The sequence below is a fragment of the Bos indicus genome, chromosome 14 (assembly GCF_029378745.1).
Source record: "Bos indicus isolate NIAB-ARS_2022 breed Sahiwal x Tharparkar chromosome 14, NIAB-ARS_B.indTharparkar_mat_pri_1.0, whole genome shotgun sequence".
NCBI classification, from domain to species: domain Eukaryota; kingdom Metazoa; phylum Chordata; class Mammalia; order Artiodactyla; family Bovidae; genus Bos; species Bos indicus.
The window spans coordinates 2752782-2777093 of record NC_091773.1 but is presented as its reverse complement, the minus strand read 5'-3'; the positions used below and the strand labels follow the sequence as shown (position 1 = coordinate 2777093).

Genomic DNA, 24312 nt, shown 5'->3' with positions numbered 1-24312 from the left:
CACCCCTCCCATTTTGACATACCTCCTCTGAAAAAGCCCTTTGCTGGAAGGTGTTCCCCCGCAGCCCAGTCAAGAGCAACACACCCTGGGGAGGAACGGGTTAAGTTCAAGAGCTCTGGGAGGCGAGCCGGCTCGGGAAAGGGAGAGCGGTGCAGAGATGCAGACAAACGTGCGGGGACTTCTGCAGGGCAGGGGCTGGGGACCTGGGTGTACCGAGGCATTGGCCCCTCTTCCCCAGGCACAGCTTGGCTGCGGGAACGGAGGTGTCTTCAAAGGAGCAGACCAGAGGACGGTGCAGGTAAAACAAACAAAACACAGGGGCAGCCCCGAGTGTGGCCGCCCTGCGAGGCCACAGGGGACAGGAGGGTTTCAAGCAGAGGGAACAGTGGCTGAACTCAGAAGTTGGCGACGTCAGGCCGAGGGCGCGGGGCAGGGTCGGGACCGAGGTGGCCGAGGCGCCAGGCTTCCTGCGGGTAGAGTAACCCGAGAAGACTGGGGTGGGGGATGCCGAGGACTGCGGCCGGGGCAGGGTCCAGGGGAAGGCGCACCCCGCGGGGAGGGGCCCGAGATGCTCCAGGAGGCTGGGGCGGGGGTGGGAGGGGACGGAGACGAGGACGGGCAGGTGCACCCCGGGCAGAGAAGGGAAGGGGCCGAAGCCCGGGGCTGTGCGGGCGGGAGCAGGCTCTCGGCCGTGGCGTGGGGGGCCTCCTCCCCGGGGAAGGGATGCCGGAGCGGGCCGGGAGCCGGCCCCGGAGCTCGAGGCCGGGGCCACGCGGGGGCCGGCAGCGGCAGGTGCCGGGAACCCAGGTGCGGCGGGGTCGGGGCAGCGGGCCGGCCGCTCACCTGTCTCCTCCGGCCGGGGCCGCGGGGCGGCGGCGCGGCGGGGCGGCCGGGCCGGGCCGGGAGGGGGCGGCGGGGGGCGCGGCGCTCCGGGGGCGGCGGCGGCGGCAGGGCCCGGCGGCGGCTGCTCCTCAGCTGGCCGGCCTGGCGGTCAGTCAGCGAGAGACGCGGGCGCGAACGGAGCGCTTGCGAGGATGCGGCCAGCGCGCGGGGACAACGCCGCTTTATCAGGTCGGAAACAGCCGCCGCGCGCCGCTTCCGCTGACGCAGCGCCGCCCGAGCTCATGACTATGCAGCAGCCGCCGTGGGGGGCGGGGCGGGGCCCGAGCCGCGCACGCCTATTGGTCTCCCCGGGCCCCACCCACCGTCACGCCCCGCCCCGGACCGGCCCCGCCCCGGACCGGCCCCGCCCCGGCCGCATCCCGCCTCCGGCCTCTGGCGAGGGTCTGCCGTTCGCCCCCAGCCCAGCTTCTCCAGACTTTAGTGCAGACCCTAACCGGGAGCCGTGACCCCAGACTCTGGCCGCGCAGGTGCCCCTCGGTAGCCGCGGGAGGGAGAACCTGCCACCCTCGCCCCTCCCCGGTTCACCCCGGTCCTGCCTCTCCGCTAACGCCTCCTGGAAGAGGGTCCTAAGAGCCTCGCGGCCCGCCACCAGCCTGGTCCCTCTGCAGACAGCCTCCTCCCATCCCACTCTCCCTCCATCCCCCGGCCTGACGGGTGAGATGGGTTCCGCCACCAGGTGCGACAGCAAAACCCTCCCCTCGGTTTCCCCTACCTGCCCTGGGCCTTCTTCCCAGCCCCATACCACCCCCAACCCCCACGCTAAGTGTGCCCCCCCGCTGCCCACCCCCTGCCCTTTCCAGCCTTTCCAGGCCTGGAAAGAGGGCTAGAGAGGACCTGGACCAGGGGGCCTCCTACTCGCAGACCGACCCACGCCAGGGGCACCAGTCCGGTATCACCCAAGAAGCAGAGTGGCTATAGTCCCTAGGATGGGACTTCTGGGAACCCCTGGGGACAAGGTCGGAGGAGGCAGCTTGAGAAATGGATGGTAAATTGGGCTGAGGTCAGACAGCCCTGTGCCGGTGCCAGGGTTTAAGTGGTGCTGGAGAAATTACTTCACCTCTCAGAACCTGGGTGTCCTCATCTGTAACGTAGAGATCACAAAATCCTTCTCATGGAGTTGCTGAAAGGATTGAGAAATAAAGTGTACAGCACAGCCTACAGAGCAGGAAAAATGGAGAAATCTGACAATATTAAGTGTTGGCAGGGAAGTGGAGCAACTGGAACTCTCATAACCCTACTTGGTGGGGATGCAAATTGGTGCAGCCACCTTGGGAATCTGCTTAGAAGTACTGGATTCTATGTCAAACCTGTGACCTCCTTGATGCGTACTTTCTGTGATCCTGTTTTTGTGCATAGCAGCACTGTTTGTAATAAACAGAAAGTGAAAATTACCCAAATGCTTATCAATCATAGAATGGATGTATGAATTGCAACATATTCATACAATGCAATGACAATGAATAATCTGTAACAATAGACAATATGGGTGACTCTCACACGCAATATTTTTTCTTTTTTTTTTTTTAAATTTTAAGGGAGTGTGTTGCCATTTCCTACTCCAGGGAATCTTCCCAATCCAGGGATCAAACCTGCATCTCCTGTATTGGCATGCAGATTCTTTACCACTGAGCCACCCTTACACACGACTTTAAGAAGAAGAAAAAAAAAAAACAGACCCTAAAGCTTACAGAATTCTATGTGGATAAATCAGTAGAAGTGTACAAATGGTACAAATGGTGGTAGAAGTCAGGATAGTGGTTAATCTTGGAGGGGAGAGTGCCAGAGCCGGGACATGGAGGGAATATCTGGGGAGCTGATGAGGTTCTGTTTCCTGATCTGGGTGCTGGTTACATGGATGTATTCAGTTTATGGAATTTTCTCCAGCTGTGCATTCATCATGTGTGAACTCTTCAGGGTGCATGTGATGCTTCAATGAAGAGTTAATAAGAATATCTGGCGTGTATGTAGTAAGAACCCAAAGTTGCCCCTGACACATTGAGGGTGCTCACCACTGTCTATCTATCCTTCCCTGCCGGGTTTTGGCTCCTATGGTCAGAAGACGGAGGTGGAAGCAACTCCAGCTGCATGTCCTGCATGTCCTCCAGCTGCACGGGCACCTTATTTCACGTCAGAGTCATCTGCAAATGAGACTTCTGACAATACCCAACTCACAAGTCATCTTGAGGATTCAAAAATGCTATTTATTTAATTTTGGCTACAGTAGGTCTTTGGAGAAGGAAATGGCAACCCATTGCAGTATTCTTGCCTGGAGAATTCTATGGACCAAGGAGCCTGGTGGGCTACAGTCCATGGGGTCACGACGAGTCGGACACGACTGAGTGACTAACACAGGGTAGGTCTTCATCACTGTGCAGGCTTTTCTCAAGCTGTGACGAGTAGGGGCTGCTTTCCAGTTGCTTTTTGAGGGCTTCTCATTGTGATGGTTTCTCTTGCTGCGGAACATGGGCTCCAGAGCTCAGGCCCAGTAGTCGTGGAGCATAGCTTAGTTGCCTTGCGGTATGTGGGATCTTTCCAGACCAGCGATCAAACCCCTGTCTCCTGCACTGACAAAAGAATTCTTAACCACTGGACCACCAGGGAATTCCAAATAATGCTTCTTTAAAAAGACTTGAACTTCCCTGGAGATCCTGTGGTTAAGAATCCGCAATTCCACCGCAAGGGACATAGTTCCCAGTCAGGGAACTAAGATCCCACATGCCGTGTGCCATGGCCAAAAAATTTAAAAAGCAGAAACTCGATACAGTAAGAACAGCCTAAGGACTTAATAACTTTGTTTAATTATTCCCTAAATGCTGGTGTTTACTGAATCTTCTTTATTTTTTCATTCATTCAGCAGGTAATTACTGAGTGCCCGCCATGTGCCGTGTACCATGCCAGGTGCTAGGACCAGAGCTGGCAGCAAGATGTACTCTCTATCCTTAAGGATCCCATGGTGGGATGGGAAACAGATGGCCATCCACCACAGGATGGATGCAAAAATTGTGAGACAGTCCCAGGTGGCGCTAGTGGTAAAGAACCCACCTGCCAATGCAGGAGACATAACAGACGCAGGTTCGAACCCTGGACCAGGAAGATCCCCTGGAGGAGGGCGTGGCAACCCACTCCAGTATTCTTGCCTGGAAAATCCCATGGACAGAGGAGCCTGATGGCTATGGCCCTTAGGGCCGCACAGAGCCAGACGCGACTGAGCCACAAAGCACGGCGCACGACGGACTGATAGCACCTTACTAGTGCTGTGGCCACGGAGCCCAGCACGGGATCTGACCTAGAGCAGGCTCTCCATGTCTGTTTCTGCAAAAGTAAATAAACGCAATCGCCTCTGTAATCCGGAGCTCCACAGAGAGATTAGACGGAGAACAAAGTTAAGGAAAAGCATGGCCCCCAGTGTGCACGGGCCCAACGCTCTACGTGTGCGAGTATGCCTGTGTACATGTGTACCTGGGCACACATGTGCATGAGGGCCACGGGCAGAGCCACTCTGCCAGCACTCCGATCTAGCCTAACCAGCCGGGTCCTCATCCAGGAGCCACCACCAAGTAAGGTGTTGTGGACTGTGTGTTTGTGTCCCTTCAAAATTCATCGTGAAGCCCTAGCCTCAGCGGGATGATATTTGAAGATGGGTCACGGGGAGTGGGACTTCCTTAGTGGTCCAGTGGTTAGGACTCCCCACTCCCAGTGGAGGGGATTCCTTCCCTGGGCAGAGAACTAGATCCCGCATGCTGCAGCTGAAGATCCTGTACTCTGCAATGACGCCCCAGTGCAGCCAAATAAATTTTTTTAGAAATAAGTATTTTATCTGTGGCTGTGTTGGGTCTTTGTTGCTGTGAGTGCTTTCCTCCAGTTGTGGCGAGCGGGGCTACTCTGTAGTTGCAGTTCTCGGGCTTCTCTTGTTGCAGACCACTGGCTCTAGGACACACGAGCTTCAGTGGTTGCAGCGTGTGGACTCAGGAATTGTGGCTCCTGGGCTCTCGATGGCAGGTTCAGTAGTTGTGGCGCACGGGCTTAGTTGTTCTGTGCCACGTGGAATCTTCCCAGATTGGGGATTGGACCTGTGTCTCCTGCATTGGCAGGTGGATTCTTTACTACAGAGCCACCAGGGAAGCCCCCAGATAAATAAATATTGAAAAGAACTCGTCAGGTCACGGGGTAGAGCCCTCCTCGTGGGACTAGTGCCCTTGTGAGAAGACACGGGAGAGCCGGCTCCTGCCCTCGCCGCATGCGTGCAACAAGGAAGGCAGTGTGAGGGCACAGCCAGGGGGAGGGCCCCCAGGACCCTCATCTCAGACCACAGCATCCAGAACTGGGGGAGACAGGTGTCTGCTGCGGAAGCCAGCCAGTGTGTGGCCTCGCAGTAGCAGCCCAAGCTGCCCAAGACGGGCTGGGTGGTGTGTCTACAGCCCATGGCCACAGCATCCAGCTCCCCAGGGTGACCTGGGAACGGGGCCGACAGGGATCCCACCCACCCGGACTCTCCTTCCCCCTCTTGAATGAGTGGACCACAGTCCTGTGAGGACAGAGCGGGCACCAGCCCTCTTGGCCTGGGCTCAGCTGGCCTGGCTCTAGATAAGGATGTGCGTGGGCACCTACCCGTCACAGGTATGCACCCGGGAGGTTGCAGGGGCCCGCCCCGTGCTCAGAAGGGCCCCACGCCTGCCTCCCCGCTCGGCCGCCACTCTGTATGTGCTTACACAAGTGGCGGAGCCAGCCCTGTGTCCTCATTTGGGAGCACGCTGACCTGCAAGGACACCTGCGGGGAGCCCAGGGCCTGACAGTGTCCTCAGTACTGCCTGTGGAACCCTGCCCTCTCCCCCGCTCACCCGGTGGCCGCTGGAGCAGGGCTATGCCCCTCTCATCCGTGGAACCCCCGGGGCCTAAGAACAGAAAACTTTAACCATGACCGTTTCTGGAGGTTTGCCTGGAACCACCTCCTCTGGGAAGCCTTCCTAGATGCCCTGCCTTTGAGGAATGAGTGCCTCCTTCCCATGAGCTCTGAGGCACTCTGCCCCTTCACCAATCATTCGCAGCTGTAACTGGCATTGTCTGCCTCTCTAGTGGTCTGTGAGCCCTGGCCAAGGGATGGGTACCGGGCAAGGTTCACGGATACATCCCAGAGCCTGCACACAGTAGGGCTGCAGACATATTTGGATGGAGAGAGTGACAGAGAAGACAGAGAAAAGGAATTTTTTAATTAGGGCCCATGCAGAGACTCTGGGGAGGGGGTGTCCACAGACCCCTGAAACAACATGAGCCAACCTTGACAGGGTACTTGCTGAGGTACTTGACAGGGTACTTGTTATGACCCACCACTCTGTGTTTCCCACGGTCACAGGCCTATACGGGGTAGGAGTGTTCATCTTGATCTTGGGACCCACTTGGTTCAGGGCACCTGCAGCAGAGGGTATGGGGCCCATGTGACCCCTTTTCTTTGGCCATGCCATGAAACTTGCAAGATCTTTGTTTCCCAACCAGGGATTGAACGTGCACTGTTGGCAGCGGCAGCGTGGAGTTCCAACCATTGGACAGCCAGGGAACTCCCCTCTGTGATGTTCAGCATCCCTGATCCTGGTGCTAGGAGGGGAGCGCAGGCCTGGGAGAGGTAGAAGGAAGGGCAAGGTTTGGGGGCAGGTCAGGGTTTGAGAAGTGGAGGGGTGATGGGCAGACAGGCTCAGAGGGTCGCAGGACCTGGGGTTGAATTTTGACCTCATTATAAATGAGCCTGAGTGTGTGAAATGGAGGGGACCTTACCTGGAGAGGAACTCCCCAGGTGGCGTTAATGGTAAAGAATCCATCTGCCAATGCAGAAGAGACAAGAGTTCAATCCTTGGGTCAGGAAGATCCCCTGAAGAAGGAAATGGCAACCCACTACAGTATTCTTGCCTGGGAAATCCCATGGACAGAGGAGCCTGGCGGGCTACAGTCCATGGGGTCGCAAAGAGTCCTAACCAAATGAACACAAACACTTTCATACCTTACCTGGAGAGGGTGACAGTCAAGACCACACCTAGGAGTCAGCCAGTCAGCCTGAGCTGAACCCTGGCCGTGCTGCTGACCAGCTGTCTGACCTCAGGCAGGTCCCCTCAGTCCCCTGGACCTGGGTATTCTTAGCTTCCAGGAGGTAAGAGTGGCAGTTCCTGCCTCCCGGGGCTGTTATGAGAAATGAATGAGCCAGTGTCCATTAGTGCGAGTGAGCAGCATCTCCGTGCCTGAGGAGCACTTTCCAGGGGTTGGACCGGGAAGGGAGCTGGTGTGCCCGGAACTGCATGGCCTAGCATGGCTCACATTTCACTGTGATTGAGACAATGAGGCTGCTCATTAATTGAGGTCCTACTGTGCGCCCAGCCCCTTGCCTGCCTCGCCAGCTCTCTTTAGGGAAGGAGGCAAGGAGCTCTCTCCTGAGACAAACGAGTGCCAGCTGAACGTACTTACTGGATGCCTCCTCTCGTCTTTGTTTTTTTAAGCAACAAACAGTTTTAAAAACAAACTCGTTTACAGAGTCCCAGGATCTCAATTAGTGTGCTCATTTATCACCACGTATTTCTGAGCACCTGCTCTGAGCCAGGCTGGGTTCTTGGGGTGGTGGCTGGCAGCTGTCCACCTGACAGCCGCCCTCCCTCCAGAGCAGGGCACACAGGGGCAGGCATTCCCCCCTCTGCCACTTCCCTGCGTGACCCTGGGAGAAACCTCATCTCTGTGAGCCCAGAGGTGAAATGCAGAGGCTGGGCGCCCCAGGGCGTGGGGTGCAGACTTATAGGGATGCAAGTCGGTGGGCCCATGCCCTACAGGTTCCAGATCTTCAGAGGGGCAGAGCCCCCCAAACACCCACGACGGATCCCAGGACCTGAGAAGACAGTGCCTAGCCCAGCCCCAAGGGGGACGAATCCATGCGGGACCTCCAGGTGCTGGAGTTGGCTAGAGAGCAGCAGGCTCCCTGAGGTCATAGAGGTGCGTGGGATCACAAGGCTGCCCATAGTCACAGGCTTCCTAGGGTCACATGGCCACTGAGGGCCGTATGGCTGGCCAGGGTCATACAGCCACTGAGATCCTACAGACACCCAGGGTCACACAGCCTCTCGAAGTCATCCAGCTTCCCAGGACTGTACTGCCAAGTGGGTCATATAGCTCTCCAAGGTCATATAGCTTCTTGAGGTCACAGGGTTTCTCAGGGTCATGTGACTGCCTGAAATCATACAGCTACATGGACCCAAAGGCTGCCCAGCATCATCGAGTCTCCCATGGCCATAAGGCTGCGTGGGGTTCTTATGGCCATCTGGGATCATGTAGCTTCTTGGGGTCACAGGGCTACCTGGAGTCATACAATCACCTGGTCAGACAATTGCCAGGAGTCATATGCTGTCTGGTCAGTGGGTGACCCGTGGCCATGTGTCCACTCAAAGTCACAGAGCTATACACAGGTCATATGGACACCCAGGGTCCAAGACGCATCTTATTGGAAGTTTAGGCACTTTCCAGGCCACCCTCTTGCCTCTGTGTCCTGGGTGAGCACACACAGACACATAGACACCATGGCTGGAACACCAGCCTCTCAATTCCCTTCCCCATTGGGGCCTAGGGAATGACCCGTGCCCTTATTAAGGGATCCCTCCTGTCAGATCCCCTGGGGGGCCTGTAGTCCCTGCCGGAGCCCCAGGTAAAAGACAGCCTGGCGGACAGGAACCCAGGAGCCCTCATGTGGGACAGGTGGGCGCCAGCCCGTCTGGGTTCCAGTCCCAACTTTACCCCTTCCTTGCCAGCTTCACCTGAGCCCTATGCTCAGAAGGGCCCCGCACTTGGTTTAACACTCTGCCGCCACTTGTGAACAAAGGGATTTTATTTTTCATGGTACCCAGGGGCCCCCAAATTGTGTAGTCAGTCAGTGTCAGGTATGAACCAGTCTCTGCTTCTCCATCTGTAAACTGAGTGCACGGGTTCAGTGCTAATACCTGGAGCCCAGAGGTGATGAACGGCGGTAACCATGCTGGACTGGACACGAGCTGGGGCTCAGCCAGGTCGGGGTCACCTCATGCCCACAGCAGCCCCGTGCTCGACGTTAGTGTCTCCGTCTGAAAGAAGAGGGGGCAGAGGCACAGAGAGTTAAGGTGGCAGGGGCAAGCGGGCTGGGATTTGAACTCTGAGTCCTGGTGTCCTTTCCTCAAGGTCATGGAGCAGAGAGCCCCCAGGCTGCCAGGGTAGGGAGGGGCCGCAGCCTTGCTCAGCATCTCGAGTCCACTTGTCAGGATGGTGAGGGACAGTCAGCGTCCCTTCAGCTCAGCTGTGAACCAGATGACCAGGTCACCTGAAGAGGAAGTAGGAACCGGCCGCCCACGGCGGGTGGAGGGTGGGGTGTCTGGCAGGACTTGTCGGAGTGAAGGGTGAAAAGCAGGTGATGCGTGGGACCGCCCCGACCTAGGGCCTCTGGCGTGGGCTGCGCCTGCTGATGTCAACAAGGGCAGGGCGGATCTCTGAGGTGCTTCAGCCAGGCCACGGTCCTCAGGTGGAACTCCCACCCTCACCCCCGCATGGTCAGCAGCCCCCTCAGTCCTCTGGGTCTACTCGCTCCTCCTGCCTCTGTTCCTTCTATCAGCAGTGCCCTCCTTCCTCCTTGGGTCTGCCTTTCCATGCTTGCCTCCTCCAGGAAGCCCTCTAAGACCACCCCAGTGCAGAGTCATCCTTACCTTTCTCAGCAGGCAGCAAAAATAAAGCTGGGCTGGGAAATTCTTGGTGGTCCAGTGGTTAGGATCTGGTACTTTCACTGCTGAAGGCCCGGGTTTAGTCCCTGCCTCGGTCTGGCACGAACGCACACGTGGCCACTGCACCACAGCACGGCCGACAAGAGAACGTGTGGGCACCGGGCAGGTCCTGGCCCTGCTCACAGGGGCCCGCCGTCGGGGGAGTGCAGGCCGGGGCCACAGAGGTGCTCATCCCCTCCCAGGCCAGGTGGAAGCCAGCACACCCTCTAGAAGCTAGCTAAGTGGGGCCCCCTCCCAGTTCTAAAGCTCCCGAGTCCATTCACACATCCTCACGTCCACCAGTTCACACGGCCACTCATTCAGCAAACAGAACAGATTGTCCACACAATGCCAGGGTCTCACTGAGCCTGTGTGATGCAAACAGACTAAGTCCTCAGTCTCAGGGGACTTATATTCTGGTGGGGAGACAGCCCATGGTTGTAAATTCTATAGAGGACAAGAAAGCTGAGGAAGGCGGCCAGGGAGGGGGTGCCGCTGTCTGGGTGATCACAGAGGCCCCCTGAGTGGGTGTGGGAGTCAGGAGGGTCTGGGCAGAGGGGGGCACACAAACTTAACATTTTAAAAGGTCCTTAGGGCAGAGGCAGGGCAAGGGGACTAAAGGGGGCTCCTGAGTGAGTGCAGGGGAGAGCTGCCCGTGGCAATGAGGGGAGCAGTGGCTGGACATACCTCAGAGCCACAGGATTGACAGGTGGCCCGGCCAGGAGATGCAGAGTGAAGTCGCCACCCGCAGTGAGTCTGTCAATAAGCCTCCTCGAGCCCCAGTTTTCTCTCCTGGTCAGTGGGGCGCTAGGACCTCACTCCCTGCCCAGGCTCTGGTGCGGAGCAGCCAGGGAGCCTTGCTGAGGCCTGGTCAGTGCTGAGCCCTGCTCTCACCCAAGCGTACAGCAGGGGTGGCGGTGGTGGTGCCGGTGCTGGTGGTTTAGTGGCTGAGTTGTACCTGACTCTTGCGACCCCATGGATTGTAGCCTGCCACGGTAGGTGCTTTGCAAATGGTGGTTCCTTTATTCATTTTTGACTGTGCTGTGCGTGTGCAGGGCCCCAGTTCCCTGATTGAACCCGGGCCCCTGGCCCAGAATGCTAACCCCCAGGCCACCAGGGAACTCCCGGTCTTCTCACTTCTTTAAAGGATGATAGAGGGCAAAGGCGACGAGGGGCTGGAAACGGGACTGGGTCGCCATGCGTGGCGTGGAGGCAGGAATGTGGGGGACAGGGCGGTAGCCCTGTTTGGTGGCTACCCCCCGCAGGGCAGGTGCTGTCTGACCATGTGGTCAGAGGGCCTGAGAGAAGTTGCCGGGGAATTTTGGGGTCCAGACCCAAGCTCACGGGCTGCCAAGAGTGGTGAGCCCACTTGCCCAGGTGTCTGTGCCAGGCGCCTGTTCTCCATGGCGTCTCCTGAGCTCCCCCATCTCCGAGGAGCTCTGAGTGTTGGGGCCAAGGTTCTGGGGTCACCCCTCTGGCAGCCTTCTTGGGGGCAGGGAGCAGAGGGGGTGGCTGAGTCATGCCACCTGGGCCGGTGGGGTCGGGGTCGGGGGCTCTTTGGCCCTTCCTGAATCTGCAGGTCTGGAGACCACCCTCTGATCTGAGCTCAGAAATGGGGGCTGGGGTGGAACCGAGCGGAGACCCTTTTCTCCAGGCTGCCCGGAAAGGAGGGAGCAGACCGGAGGCAAAGGGGATCTGACTCAGGAAACAGGGACAGGAGTGGTCAGGGGCAAAGACGGCAGGGTTCAGTGGGTAAAACTAGAGCCAGGGTAAGAGATCAGGACTGAATGTATAAGCAGGGTTAGGATTTGATGTCTGACCAAGGTTCTCAGAGTGTGAACAAGGATTACGGCTCAGTGAGTGAGCAGGGTCAGGATTCAGTCCACGGGCAAGGCCAGCATTCAGCCTGTAAGTGGGATCAAAGCTTCGCGTGTGATGAGGATCAGAGTTCAGCATGGATCAGGGCTCAGTCAGGTACTAGCTTTAGGACGAGTCTCCAGGCGGGATCAGTGACCACTGTGGGACTCAGCGTGGGGCTGGTGCCTTGAGGCTGACGCGGCTGCTGCAACTCTGGGGTGGACTCAGGGTTGCCGGGTCTTCTCTGCACAGTTCAGCTCCATTCAGCTTCTTCTCTCTTTCATTTATTGTGTCCGACTCTTGCGACCCCATGGACTGTAGCCCACCAGGTTCCTCTGTCCATGAGATTCTCCAGGCAAGAATACTGGAGTGGGTTGCCATTTCCTTCTCCAGGGGATCTTCCTGACCCAGGAATCGAACCCAGGTCTCCTGCATTGCAGGTGGATTCTTTACCAACTGAGCTATGAGGGAAGCCTGAGAGGCCTCCACTCGAATCTAAAAGAGTGGATATCTGTATATGTAAAACTGGTTCACTGAATACCCGAAACTAACACAGCATTCATAGTAAACCAACCATACTCAATCAAAAAAAAGACCTGACCATTATAAAAAAGAGGAAGACTCCTCTGCTCTGTGCCCGGCATGGCTCTACTGCTTCCGGCTCCACTGTCGCTTAGCTGTAGTCCCTGCCCCGGTCCATGCCCCAGTGGCTTAGCCAGCTCTCCATCGAACCAGGTACTCTGGGGCCCAGAGAGGACCAGTGACGTGTTTCTCTTGGGACTCCGGGCTTCCTGGAGAAACTCTGACTGCTGGTTCTTTCAAGGGTGTGGGCAGGAGGGCATTCCAGGCAGAGGCCACTGCTTGAGCAAAGGCTTGGGGGCTGCTCGGCTCAGAGCAAAGGAATCTGGCTGCTGAGGAGAGTGCTTGGCCAGTGTCAGAGCCGGGGCCTCGGCTGTGGACGGAGAGGGCCGGGGGCTCAGAGGGCGAGGTTCAGAGTAGCCCTGTTGGGACAGGCAGCCTCGCTGGCTCAGAGGTGGCCCCAGCCGGGTCGCCAAGTGAGAGAGTGGTAGCTCTGTTGGGTGCTCCCCGCCCTGAAGTTTGCACACAGTGGGTGGGCCTGAGGCAGCAGACAATGGGAAGGAATGAAGGTGTGTGAGGCTGACCTGGAAGGCTGCTGGGAAGGGGTGGGAAGGGGCGGAAGGCCGAGGGAGGGAGGGTGGGTGGAGGCCCAGGGCGGCAGAGTGGCCAAGGCCACACACAACCTTGGGAGGGCCACCGTCAGCAAGGGACATGTAGCGGGGGCCTGGGACGCCTGTTGGGCCTGGGCATCGTCTCTGGGTGCTCGGTCCACTGGCCGGGTCCTTGCAGCCTCGAGGCCTCCCTCACACCCGCCCCGAGTGTGCAGACCCAGGCCTGGGGACCTCCCCCTTCGCTTGTGTCATCTGTGCAGGGGTGTGCAGGACTGGGAGGGGGACCCTGGCACGCTGGCCCAGGCTGCAGCCTGCCCAGACCGTGGCTCTGACCCCTACTCTGGCCCGCTTCATCCCCACCGCCACAGAGCTTTCCCGAGCACAGCAGGACCAGGTCCTGTCCTGTGCGCCCCCTCCCAGTCGGCCTGCCCCCACCCCTATTCTAGGCCACCAGCTTCTCGGGCCCCTTCCCACAGCCTGGCTTGTGCATCCCCACGCTACCCGAGGGCCGCTGGTGTGAGCGGGGCTCTGGGGTGGCAGCCGGGCTGTCAGGGGGGCCAGGGGCAGGTCTGAATTCAGAGGTGACTGGGCAAGGGGGGCTGACGGGTCCTGCCCAGCACCCACCAGGCACCTCATGCTGGTGGGCTCGTCGCTCTCAAGGACGTAGCATCACTGAGCCTGAAGTAACCACAGCCAGCCTTTGCTGACCGTTTACTCCGTGCTAAGCCCATTCGTCGCCTGCTGGGGTGAGCGCCACCCCACAACCTGGGGCCACGTCCTGAGTGCCACCAAAGGACGTGGAAGAGAGTTTGCGAGCAGCACGGTGGCTCGGCCCCACGCAGGTGATGGCAGAGCACTGACGTCTGTCCACGGCCCCAGGCCTATCCTCCAGGCCAGGAATAAGGTCACGCTCATCCTGCATGGGTTGGGTACAGGGACAGGACCAGGCCCACCCAGTTCCTGCCCAACCTGCTGGGTTGGTTTGGCCCTGCCAGAGCCCCACGCCTGGGGAGCCCTCCAGGGCCACCCTCCCCACTGGCTGCCTCTAGGAGCGGGGACTTTTACAGCCAGCTGTGCCCACGAGGGGTGCGGGTCCTTGGGATGCCCTCCTTAGCCTCCAGAGGGGACGAGTGAGGTTTGAGGAGCCAGGTAAAGCCTCAAGTCCGCCAGCCTGGTGGGTGAGTCCAGGTGAGCCTGGGGGCGGCCCAGGGCCCACACAGACCTGGAGGCGGCCGTGTCGTCGGAGCCCTGCCCGGGACGTGGACAGCCCCATCTGGACCCAGACAGGTCACCTTGTTGCCCGGGGCCTCGATTTCCGTATCTGCCACTTGAGGCCGTGAACCCCCTCACAGAAGCCCGGGGAGAGGGCCTTGGTTTGGCGGCTCTGAGCGCAGGCCCAGGGCCCGGCCCCCGAGAGGCTCGGCACCCCAGTTCTGGGGTTGGAGCCAAAGGGCGCAGGCTGCTCTCAGATGCAGATGTCCCTGCGCCCCAGCCGCCTCCACCCGCCTGAAGCCAGACAGCGGGCGTCCCGCCCTGTGCCTCGGGGTGCCCGTGGGTGGTGGCACAGGGCACTAGCGCAGGTATTCGGGGGCCTTCGATTCTCTGACGCCTCCCGGGGGTGGGGGGACCCCGGCACCTGACGGGGATCCACGCCACATGAAACACACTCTAGCCTCAGACCCCACAGTGAACATGCTCACACACACGTGCACACTCCTGACGTGGGCACATGTGCGTCCGCATGCACAGAGCCCGCCTGGAGGCCGCACCCACGGGGAGTGCCTGCCCCCTCCCTCTGCACACCGGCTCACACGCCCGTCCTCTCCCTGCTCGCCCTCGCCCTCTCTCTGTCTCCCCTCTTCTGCTGCCTGATCCCACCCCCACAAGGCCCCCTGGCCCGACAACCCTCCCGGGGGTGGGGGGTGGGTAGCCAGGCAGGATTAACTCATCTGTGAATGAAGAACCAGTAGGGGGGGTGAGACTCACAGAGGAAGGTCATGGGCCCCTGGCTGAGTTGATGGGGGCTCTTGGCTACCGCCTGTGCCTGACTGGGCTCTCTGTGCCTCGGTTTCCTCACCTGTGCAATGGGGCAGGGTTGTAGGGTGGGGCAAGGGCAGGGCCAGAGCTTGCTGCTGCTCGTGAAACTATGACCAGGGCTCAGGGAGGCCGCCCCGTGTGAGTGCTGCTGAGCCAGGTGGTGAGGTGGTCTCCATTAACAGACAAGACAGGGAAAAGCATTCCAACAGAGGGAACAGGCCTGCTCAAGACTGAACAGGCCCCTGGGAAGCCTGGAGCCAGGGGTGGGATGGGGTGCGGGGCTGCTCTGCACCAGGAAGCTGCCCTGAACGGTGGTCAGTGGTCAGCCACACTCCCAATCACACATGCTGTTTCTTCTGCTGCGATGCCACCCGGCCCTGCCCACACTCTCCCCTCCGTCCACCTGGCTCACCAAGGCTTTCCTCTCCACCACCAGAGCGCACGCACGAGCAGGAGCAATGCCAGGCTTGGGCCAGCTCAGGACACACAGTGAGGGGCCTCCTGGAGAGGCTTTCCTGGGGGTGTGACTCCAAAGTCCAGGCCCGGGGTCCAGGCCTCCTCTCTGAGCCTGGTCACCGCTAACAACCACTGCTGGTCTGGCAGTCTGCAGAGTTTTTCTGAGTATTAGGGAGACCGCCTGAGCTCAGTAGAGTTGAGACCACAGTCCACAGTGGGGTTTCCAGCTGCCTGCTTCCCCAAAGCTCCTCAGGACCCTCACTGCAGCCTTTCCTGGTCCTCAATCCTCATCACAGCCCATTCTACAGACAGGCACACCGAAGGGAGGAGAGCAGCACCCCAGCCCCGAGGTTGGGCGGCCCAGGCTGCTCCCTGGGCAGGGCGGGACCCTGGCGGTCTGTGGGAACGACTGCCCTGGACCTGGAGGAGAGACATCGATACCCGCCCGGGGGGCCCATGGCCAATTAGTCGAGGAGGAGGAGGTTGTTGCAAGGGCCCAGATTTTGAAATTTGACTGTGACAACTGCCCTGGTGAACTTGATTCGCCCACAGGCTGGGAGCCACCTTCACCCGGGCCTCCCTTCCTGCAAGTGACACCACTGCCCACCGCGAGGGGTCCCGGCCCCCTTCCTAACCACCTCCTCTGGATTGTGGGGTATGGGTCTTCCCTTTTGGGGGTGTTATGGGTTGAATTGTGCCCCCAAATTCATATGTCCAAATCCTAACCCCTAGGACCTCAGAGTGGGACCTAGTTTGGGGATGGGGCCTTCACAGAAGCTGTCACGTTAAAGTCAGGTAGGGCAACCCTAATCCAATCTGACCAGCATCCCTCTAAGCAGGGGAAATTCGCCCACAGCTATGCACCGTCTCTGGAGAAGGAAATGGCAACCCACTCCAGTATTCTTGCCTGGAAAACCCCATGGACAGAGGAGCCTGGCAGGCTACAGTCCATGGGGTCGCAGAGTCGGACAGGACTGAGCAACTTTTCTTTATGCACCGTCTACAAGCCGAGGAGGGGGACCTGGAACCGAACCTCCCTCAGGCAACAGGAGGAGCCTGCCTTGATCTCAGACTTCCGCCTTCAGAGCCCTGAGACAATAAAAGTTGCCTTTTCAGCCGCCCCTCCTGGGGCCCTGCGGCTTGGGTTAGGCAGCCCAGCAAACCAACCCAGGGAGGTAGTTATGATTGTCTAGGTTAACATCTGGCAGAAGCGCGCCTCCGATAAGTGTGGGCGACTGCATTAACATTAAAAAGCCCATCACTCGACAAAACAAAAAACAACTTAAGATCCGTACTCAGCCACTGGAGGAAAGCCGGTTCCGGGCTTACCTCTGAGATCCTGGCTGGAAGGGCAGCTGGGAGGCACCCTGGGATCTGCTCCACCCACCCCCACCCCCCCCACCCCCCCGCCACCCAGGGAGCCCAGTGCAGGACTTGGGAAGTTTGAGAAAATACCTGGCTCCATTTGGGAGGGTGGCTGGCTCATTGTGGGCTTCCCAGGTGGCTCCATTGTAAAGAACCCACCTGCCAGTGCCAGAGACTGAGGTTCGATCCCTGGGTCAGGAAGATCCCCTGGAGGAGGAAATGGCAACCCACTCCAGTATTTGTGCCTGGAGAATCCCATGGACAGAGGAGGCTGGTGGGCTACAATCCGTGGAGTCGCAAAGAGTCAGACGCGACTGAGCTCATGTTACTTACCCACTGCCTCACTGGTTTCCCGACTTTAACACCTCCGACCAAAGGTTCCCAAGCACCTATTATGTGCTTGGGCCCCAATCAAGTATCCGAGCACACTCTCTCTAAGCTGTGCCTTGGCTTGTGAAGGGGCGTGGGGGACACATTCCTTTGCTCCCATTTTACAGATGAGCAAACCGAGACTCAGAGGTGAGTTCTTCAGCCTGACCTTGGCACTGGGTTCCCACCTCTTTGAGCCCAGTCCAGGGGGTGTGGCAGGGGCTGCTGGAGTGGACTGGACAAGAGAGCTTGCCAGGGAAGTGTCAAGGAAGGGGCGACACTCATACAAAGGGGAGCAGAGATCCAAGAAGGGCATTACCCAGGAAGGAACGGCTCATGCTGGGCCCGTAGGTGGGTGCGGCTGTGGCACAGCTGGGGCAGATGGAAGGTGGGGTTAGCAGTTAGAACAACACTGAGTCACAGGAAAAGTCCACACTGAGTGTGAAGGACTTTCTCTGAGTCCTTTTCAGTCAGAGATTGATTTAGATTTGGAAAGTTCCCTCTGTTGGTGGTGTGGACAATGGTCTCCAATAGGAATTGCATGCCAGACACATAAGCAACTTTAAATTTTCTAATAGTCATGCTATAAAAAGGTAATTATGCAATTTATTTAAGTAATATATTTTAGTTAACTTAATATAAATAAAAATCATTGAGATATTTTACATTATTTTTCTCACACTTATAGCACATCTCATGTCAGACTGAAGTGTTAGTTGCTCAGTCATGTCTGACTCTTTGTGACCCCATGGACTGTAGCCTACCAGGCACCTCTGTCCATGGGATTCTCCAGGCAAGAATATTGGAGTGGGTAACCATTTCCTTCTCTAGGGGATCTTCCTGATCCAGGGATTGAACCTGGGTCTCCTGCATTGCAGGCAGATTCTTTGCAGGCAGATTCTTTACCATCTGAACCACAAAAACTCAGTAGCCACCTGAGGCTGGTGGCCACAGTCCTGGACAGCACAGGTGTGGAGGAGGGGCTGCAGGGGCTGGAGCGGAGGCAGGGAGGCCAATGGAGACCACTGTGTGGAGGGTCGTGGCTGGCTCTGCCGCCTCCATGGCAGCCCAGGTGGTGCATGCAAGGACGGACTTGTAACGACGAGTCCCAGATGGCACCAGGTCTGGGCCCTGTCGCGTGTCCAGCAGGCAGGTCACAGAGCAGCACAAGCTGGTTTCAGTCCAGACAGCTGGTGTCCCCAGCTGGCTGGGTCAGTCTGCTGGCCCCGTCTATCCCGACTCCAGATTAATGGGAGGCTTCCTGTCGTGGCTGGAGGGTGACCCGAGGCCTGACCCTGGTGGCCCTGGCGGATGAGCCCGGAAGGAAGGCCTCTTTCTTGATGCACTCCGAGGCAGGCGGTGGGCGGGGGCTTCCCTAAGGACTCCCTCGGGAAGCACTTCACACGCTGGTGGGCGCTGGGCCAGGGCGGCCCCCAGCAGCTGTGAAGAGGCGAGGGCCTCTGGGGCGGGGAGGGCTAGCACCAGCTCCCTCCTGGAGCTCCTGAGGAGTGTCCACGGCACCCGGGTCTGGGGGTGCGTCAGGGTTAACCCCCACAAGACGGCTGGGGCTCTCAGGGAACACGCAAGCAGTCCAGGAGGCCAGCTGCCTGTCAGCCCAGGCCCCTGCCCCAGGAAGTGCGGCAGCAGAGGTGGGGTCAGCAGCACCTCATCACGTGGGGCCCGAATGAGGCACTTCCCCTCCCTGGCCTCCGCTTGTTCCTCTGTGAATTGGGGGCATGGGGACACCTCTCTTGTGGGCCAGGGTGAGAATTCAGCGAGCTCACGTGTGAGAGCTACCTGTGACCACATGATGGAAGTTTCGGGCCGCTCCTCATTTCTGCTGTGAGTCCTCCTCTCACCTGAGCTGAACTCTGCTCCCAGCGTGTAAGCCCCACCCTGCTTCCCCAGTTCACTCCCTCACGCTTTCTTGTTCATCCTCCTTCAGAATAAGCACTCAGGGTCCTCCAAGGACCCCACAATGCCCACCCTTGGGGTTCCCCCTCCTTCCTTTCCCTTCCCTCCTCACCCCCAAATATTTATTGAGCACCTACTAGGTGCCAGGTGCTATGATGGGCACTGGGTACTGACCTGGGAAGGAGAGAAAGCCCTGCAATCCTGAAGGTGACAGTTTGGGGGCAGACACTAGTGACTTGCACAGAGAATAAATGCAAAATTGTGACTGTCTTCAGCCCTTTGGGCTTCTCTTGTGGCTCAGGAGGTAAAGAACCTGCCTGCAATGTGGGAGACCTGGGTTTGATCCCTGGGTCAGGAAGATCCCCTGGAGAAAGAAATGGCAACCCACTCCAGTATTTTTGCCTGGGAAATCCCATGGACAGAGGAGCCTGCCAGGCTACAGTGCATGGGGTCACAAAGAGTCAGACATGACCGAGCCAGTAACTCAGTCCTTTGGGGAGATACTTGGCTGGCAGTAGGAAGGAAACAGCAGAGGGATGGATCATTGATAACTGAAAGAAGCATGGAGAAGTGGGTGGGATCAGGAAGGGGAGTGGTGGGGCAGAGCAACCAGTGCAAAGGTCCTGTGGCCAAAGCTCCACTACTGGGCATGGAGAGGAGCTGGAGGCTAGGGCAGGGTCGAGCAGGCAAGCCCCCTGGAGCGGACTGGGGATGTCGGTCTTGGAAGGACTGAGCCGGGTTGGTGTGCTCTGATCGAAAACATCGGCTTGGCTCCTGGGAGAGTCCTCGGAAGGGGCAAGTGTGGGGCAGAGATTGGACAGGAAGGCAGGAGCAGAAAGGGGGAGACGTGGGTAGCTGTGGCCCGCAGGAGGCAAGACCCTCTGCCAGGATGGCCAGGAGGCTGGTGTTGGGGGGCCAAGGGACCGTCCCCTCCACTCGGGAAGTTCTTGCACGTAGAGGGCGCTCTCCCGGGTGCTGCTCCTGGTTGCCAGCACCTCCCGCCTCTCTTTGCCGCCCCCAGACTGATTCCTGTGCGCAAGCTCCCTCCCGCAGGCGGTGCGCCCTCTGCGCATGCCCAGCCTCGGAGCCGGGACCGCAGGTGGCGCGCCCTCTGCGCATGCCCAGCCCGGGACCCCCGCCCCAACCCCGCCCCACTAACTACGGGCGGCGCACCCTCTGCGCATGCCCAGCCCAGGACCCCCTTCTACGGGCGGCGCGCCCTCTGCGCATGCTCAGCCAAGGGACCCTTGCCCGCGGGCGGCGGGGTTTCTGAACTGTTCTTTAAGGCCGCCGAGGTCAGTGGACCCTCGGGGGTTAGGCTTTTTTGCCGCGTCCTGGGGAGGATCGAGAGGGAGCCTACTGTGGCCGTACGCCCGAGGACCCTCTCCAGTATGCGCGGACTCAGAAATAAAGGTGGCGTTGGCTTTTCCTAATGCCTTCCTCTTTTATCGGCTCACTGAGAATTAGTTGGGGCGCGTCGGTGGGGGGTGGTGGGGAGGAGCCGAAATCTAAGTCCGGACCTGGGCGGCGGGTGAGCTGGACGAGGAGGTGGGGTTACTCTCCAGGACTTCGTCTCCCCCTAAAGTTCTAGAGTTGATGTTTCACGTCGGGGACTCGAAGCTGCATCCTGGTGGGTCCAGGCCCTGCCTGCTTACCCTCCGCCCACCCCGCCCTCCCCCTGGGATTTTTGCTTCCAGTTTCAAGTATCTCAGGCTCTTCCATTTCCATTCCCCTATCCTGAGATGTCTTGCCAGGCTGATCCTTTGGGAAAAAATAGTGGAGGAGAATGGATTCACCATTCAGTGGAGAACAACGTTTGACCTGGGATGGGGCTTCGCTGCAGCTGGGGTGTGGGTGTGGGTAGGAGAGCTAGAAGTTTAGGGGAGGGGAGAGGGCCCCACAGGCTTGTCCTCCTGTGCCTGTGAAGCTGGGCACCGGATTTAGCTTCATTAACAGACCCAGACACTGGAGTTTACAGCAGAGAAAGGTTTATTGCAGGGCTAAGCAAGGAGATCAAGTTTGCTGGGAGAAATATCAACAACCTCAGATATGCAAGCCCTCTCATGGCAGAAAGTGAAGAGGAACTCCGTAGCCTCTTCATGGAGGGTGAAAGATGAGAGTGAAAAAGCAGATCATGGCATCCAGTCCCATCAGTTCAGTTCAGTTCAGTTCAGTCACTCAGTCGTGTCCGACTCTTTGCAACTCCATGGACTGCAGCACACCAGGCTGCCCTGTCCATCACCAACTCCCAGAGCTTACTCAAACTCCGTGTCCCTTGAGTCGGTGATGTCATCCAACCACCTCATCCTCTGTTGTCCCCTTCTCCTCCCACCTTCAATCTTTCCCAGCATCAGGGTCTTTTCAAATAAGTCAGTTTTTCGAATCGGTGGCCAAAGTATTGGAGTTTCAGCTTTAGCATAGTCCTTCCAATGAATATTCAGGACTGATTTCCTTTAGGATGGACATCAGTTCATGGCAAATAGAAGGAGAAAAAGTGGAAGCAATGATAGACTTTATTTTGTTGGACTACAAAATCACTGTGAATGGTAGCCATGAAATTAAAAGACACTTGCTCCTTGGAAGAGAAGTTATGATAAACCTAGACAGCACAGTAAAAAGCAGAGACCTCAATTTGCCAACAAGGTCCGTACAGTCAAAGCTATGCTTTTTCTAGTAGTCATGTACAGATGTGAGAGTTGGGCCAGGCTTCCCTGTCCATCACCAACTCCCAGAGCTTGCTCAAACTCATGTCCATTGAGCCGGTGATGCCATCTCATCCTCTGTCGTCCCCTTTTCCTCCTGCCTTCAATCTTTCCCAGCATCAGGGTCTTTTCCAATGAGTCAGTTCTTCGTATCAGGTGGCCAAAGTATTGGAGTTTCAGCTTCAGCATCAGTCCTTCCAGTGAATATCCAGGACTGATCTCCTTCAGGATTGACTGGTTTGATCTTGCAGTCCAAAGGACTCTGTCCCTTTCCTGATTGACAACTTTGAATCAGTTCCTTGGAATGCAGGGAAGGTTCCTAGGGGGCTGAATGAAGCCTAAGGGACACAGAAAGGCTTTTGGGTCCTGCAGGGCCCTGTGTGTGTGTGTGAGTCACTCAGTCATGTCTGACTCTTTGCGACCCCATGGACTGTAGCCCGCCAGGCTCCTCTGTCCGTAGAATTCTTCAGGCAAGGATACTGAAGTGGGCTGTCATACCCTCCTCCAAGGGATCTTCCCGACCCAGGAATGGAACCCAGGTCTCCTACAATGCAGGCAGATTCTTTACTGTCTGAGCCACCAGGGAAGCCCATGCAGGGCCCCATAGGGTCCTGCTAAGCCTCACTGGGTCCCTGTGGCCCAGGACCTGGGTAGGCATGATGGTCTGAAGGGTGAAGCCAGGGGACTGGTTCAGGATGAGCGGCAAGTGGAGGCTATGAGTTAGCCTGTATTTCTGTTCACAGCATCAGGGCTTGATGGAAGAGGGGGCCGTTGGGCTGTGGTGGTGCTCAGAGCCAAGGTTCTGGGGGAATGGCAGGGTGTCACGCCGTGCTGGGAGACAGGCTGTGCCAAGCAAAAATGAGAACTCATTCTAAATTCCCCTGAGTGGAGGGCAGCACTTGATCCGATAAGATCCATCCCGAGGGCCCCATAATCCCCTTAGCCAGCAGTGACAGAGCAGCCGGTGAGGGGCCTTGACATGGGCTTCAGGCCTTTGCAAGCTTTCCCTTCCCTTGACTGCTGTCACAGCCCTGAAACACCCCCCCATTGGGGTCACATCTGATCCTGTGACGTTCCTGGATTTTCCAGCCTTAAACAAACACTCATGAGACACTGCCAGCAGCTGACACTTATTAAGGGTGTCCTGTGTAGCAGGCTTTGTTCCTTTTTTTGTATTATCTCTTATTTATTCAGGAAATAAATCCTCTTAACAGCCCATTTACAGACTAGGAAACAGCTCAGAGAGGTTAGGCAGCATGCCCAAGGTCATCCTGCAGGGGAGGCAGATGCAGGATGGGACCCTGCCTCTGCTGATGGAGCAGGGAGCACCCTGATCCTCTTTAGAAGCTCTGCCCTAACCCTGGTGGGAGTAGCAGGCCCCTGACGGAGCTGATTAACCAGGCAGCAGAGATGCAGGGGATGGGAGTCTGCTCTTGGAGGCAGGGCGGAGGTGGGGTCCCACAGTCCTGGATTCAGACTCTGCAACGAAAGAGCCCCGGACAGTGACTCCACCTGCCAAAGCCTCGATGTCTTCCTCTGTCAAACAGGAGGAACAGCGAAAGTGTTAGTAGCTTAGTCACGTCTGACTCTGTGACCCCCTGGACTGTGGCCCGCCAGGCTCCTCTGTCCAGAGTACTCTCCAGGCAAGAATGCCATCCCTGATCTTCCCAACCCAGGGATGGAACCCAGGTCTCTTGCACTGCAGGCGGACTCTAAGCTACAAGGAAAGCCTACATGGGTACCGTGCCTGTTTGCTCTCTGTGAACTAGGAGGCGGTCCCCACCCTGTGTCCTCTCCTGGCAAGGCTTTCCTGGGAAGAGCAGAGGTGAGACGACTGGCAGATAAAGGGCACCCTCGGATCTGGGAGAGGTGGAGAGGTCTGTAATTAACATTTCAGCAGCCCTGATAGCATCGCTCCTGTCTTCCAGCCGCTCCCTCTCCCTGTTCATCCACTGCTCTGTCTGTCAGTGATGTCTGACTTCAGACACCCCTCCCTGCCCTCTGCTTTCCCTGTCTCGCCTTCCCTGCTGGTAAAAGCTCAGCAGCTTGTCTTGACTGGCTCACGAACCCGCCTAGCTCAAGAAGGGCTGCTGACCCAGGCCCGCCCAGGGGCTGTGCAGGGCTGAGGACTCTCCGTCTGCTGCTCTCTTGAGTTCTCTGTGTGGTCTGGCTCCTGGACCACAGAGTTTCTGAGGTCCCCTTGGCTCGGGGGACAGACTTCTGGAACATAGGGTCCCTGAGTTCCCAACATCCCGCTGGGGTGTTCTAATATGGGGAGCCATGGCAAGTCCTCCAGGTCCTACCAGGCCTGGAGTCTGAGCTGAAGCTTCCCTCCCTAGGGTGGGTGCCAGCCTGGGTTTCCTCTTTTGTGAGATGAGGTGGGGGGTCCCGCCCTCCTCGAAGAGCTGGAGCAAGATCACCAAGCCCCCAAACTCTATTAGGAAGGACACCAAGGTGGCCTCAATGTGGGCGGCTGGCGGCTCCTCGGGCTCATGGCACTGTCCCCAGCAGAGGAAGGGCCAGGGGTGGGCAGCCATTGGCAGGGTCTTCTGTGTTCTTATCTGTGAGTCAGCGGTGATGGGAACATTAATTTATTTGAGTGGCTGGCACGGCCAAGGCCTGGGAAGACAGGAAGGCTTTGCCAAGGCTGGGCCGAAGGCACCGGGGTGGGAGCACCCTAAGCCAGCACTGGGATGATGGAGCACTTCCCTGTAGACCTGCCCTCAGGGAGCACCAGTCTGCTGGGGGAGCAACAGGAGACGTGTGCCTGGA

At 58.1% G+C, this 24312-nt stretch overlaps 1 protein-coding gene and 1 long non-coding RNA gene across 6 annotated transcripts in view; one reads left to right on the top strand and one right to left on the bottom strand.

Annotated features, from left to right (window-relative positions):
• SLC45A4 (solute carrier family 45 member 4) overlaps positions 1–1085 on the bottom strand; it is a 67319-nt gene extending 66234 nt beyond the window's left edge. For 2 of the 5 annotated variants that reach the window (XR_011570462.1, XM_070802370.1), the window contains exons 1-2: positions 844–1085; positions 23–85 (exon numbers count right to left, since the gene is read on the bottom strand). The gene's annotated coding sequence lies outside the window, so the exon portion shown is untranslated. The remainder of the gene's footprint in view (positions 1–22; positions 86–843) is intronic. The other 3 variants (XM_070802365.1, XM_070802369.1, XM_070802367.1) reach the window with 3 other exon arrangements.
• On the top strand, positions 149–4683 carry LOC139186858 (uncharacterized). Its single transcript, XR_011570464.1, has 3 exons — positions 149–298; positions 3125–3256; positions 3758–4683. It is a non-coding gene; the product is annotated as an uncharacterized lncRNA (long non-coding RNA).
• Positions 4684–24312: the final 19629 nt, after the last annotated feature.